Consider the following 2,131-nt stretch of genomic DNA (forward strand, 5'->3'; position numbering starts at 1 on the left):
TCAAGATGGAGGTACAGAACAGGAACGTGAACAGGTCACCCAATATATCCGGTTCTTATTCCCAGGTTACGACAATCAAGGCGATAGGAGCAGGTGGGGAAAGAAATGACACAACCGAATGAGGCACAGTCGTCTGGGACCCACGCAAGACTTCCTTTCCCTATGACCCGAGGGTCAGTTGGTTTAATTAGATACAATAGAAATAAAACTGAAAGGATTCTGAAGAAGAAATAAAAATGAAAGATATGACTCAACATTTTTTACTTTTGGTAAAGTCAAATGGTTTCCACCACTGAGCAAACTGCAGTGCTTTCTTCCTCTGATCCTCAAAGCTTTCCCGGATTCCCTTCCTCCAAAGTCTTGGTTCTATATCCAGCATCCCACCAATGATTTCCTTTTAAAGAATGAGAAAAATACAAACATATGTATGTCTGAATACTGAAAATAGGAATGAAACTATTTATTTATTTATCTTTCTGTACATGGACACTCACAAGCATAAATTTGATTAATTTTGTAGCTAACAGCTGAGGAAGAGAATCGTGAAGAAAATAATAACAGAATAATAAGCAGATAAGATCCATTCCTTTTAGGGGTTGGGAACGTGACTTAAAATGAAGGTGATTTATAGTTTTTAATTCTTGGTTTACTTAGATTAGTATCAAAATATGTTTTTGATTCCTTAAAAAAGATCTCCAACTAATAGAAGAAATTGGTTTATAAATACACTGCGTAGCCGAGAGAACATTAGCCTGCGATTCAACTGCAGCTGAACAACAAAGTTAATAATTGCTACATGTTGATTAACTTTTTCTTCAAACTGTTTTACCAGAACAGCTAATAAGGACCAAATTAATTGAATTTCACTTTCTCTTCTTCCCCTTTGCTGCCTCTGGTAGATGTGCTAACAAGCAACAAAATAAACAAATTGTTTGACAAGCAGACACAGCCAAGATGACAGGGTTTGCATAGTCAGATGTGACATCCGGATGTTATAAATATTCTGGGATAATTTTATGAATAGTTTCTATGTTGTTCCTCTAAAAATTGGTTAGAACAGTATTCACCAACTTCACTGTATATTGTGACGAAAGTCTTGACTTACCTTCAAAAGAAAAATGTTATGAGTTGCTAAACTCTGGAATTTTATTAAATTTGTAAGCATACCTTTCCAAAGTAACGAGGAAATTTGTGTTGATCTTCAATGACATGGGCAAACCCTCCCTGGAGGCCAAAATCCACAGAGAAGTAAGGCAAGCCTTTGGGTACCTAAATAAATAGATAAATCACACATGAATACAGCATGAAATCAGAAAGTCATGCTTAATCCTTCTTCTTGCTCTCTGACATGACAGTACTTAAGCAACTCTCAAGACAAAAGTATACAATAAATTTCCAATTCTAAAAGATACCAAAGCAATGACCTTTCTTAAGTAAAATATTTCACTTGGTAGCCTTTCAACCACATAGCTCTAACATCCAGCAATTATAATTAAAAACGATTATTTTTGATTTGGGGAAAACAGGAAAGTAAGGGTATTTTTAAAAATATTTAACAGCAGAATAATTTTTCCTTAGACTACACAAACAGAGAATGAGGATACACTTTCTTATATTTTCCTCACAATGTAGAATAGGAAGAGGGGCCTAGTCATATTTAGAGCTTTGTTTATAATATCCCTGAGGCTTTACTACTATTTATCAAAGATAAATTAAACCTGAAAAATAATAACTTTTTTGTTAACTGGTGATGATACGAGTATAGCAATACTTAGTTTACCAACCACATTTCAAAATATCTCTAGAATAACTACAGTTGAACCCTGAACAATGCAGGAGTTTAGGGGTACTGAACTCTGAGCAATCGAAAATCCATGTATAACTTTTGATGCCAGAAGTACTTAACTACTCCGTATCTGTGAGGGAGTGGTTCTAGAACCCTCTGTGGATACTAAAATAGCATGGATCAATACATACAGTTGGCCCTCTGCATCCACGGACTCCCAACCGCGGATCAAAAATAATACAGGCATTTATTGAAAAAATATCCACAGTATAAGCGGACCCATGCAGTTCAAATCCATGTTGTTCAGGGGTCAACTATATCTTTCCCTCCTTCCCTCTTTCTATA

The 2,131-nt window shown here is 35.6% G+C and overlaps 1 long non-coding RNA gene across 1 annotated transcript; it reads right to left on the reverse strand.

Moving 5' to 3' along the window:
• Positions 1 to 244: 244 nt before the first annotated feature.
• Positions 245 to 2,074, reverse strand: LOC112473536. The gene is made up of 2 exons (XR_003044058.1): positions 1,168 to 2,074; positions 245 to 394 (listed from the first exon to the last, which is right to left on the reverse strand). It is a non-coding gene; the product is annotated as an uncharacterized LOC112473536 (long non-coding RNA).
• Positions 2,075 to 2,131: the final 57 nt, after the last annotated feature.

The sequence above is a fragment of the Pteropus alecto genome, unplaced genomic scaffold, assembly GCF_000325575.1.
Source record: "Pteropus alecto unplaced genomic scaffold, ASM32557v1 C18909732, whole genome shotgun sequence".
Lineage (NCBI taxonomy): Eukaryota > Metazoa > Chordata > Mammalia > Chiroptera > Pteropodidae > Pteropus > Pteropus alecto.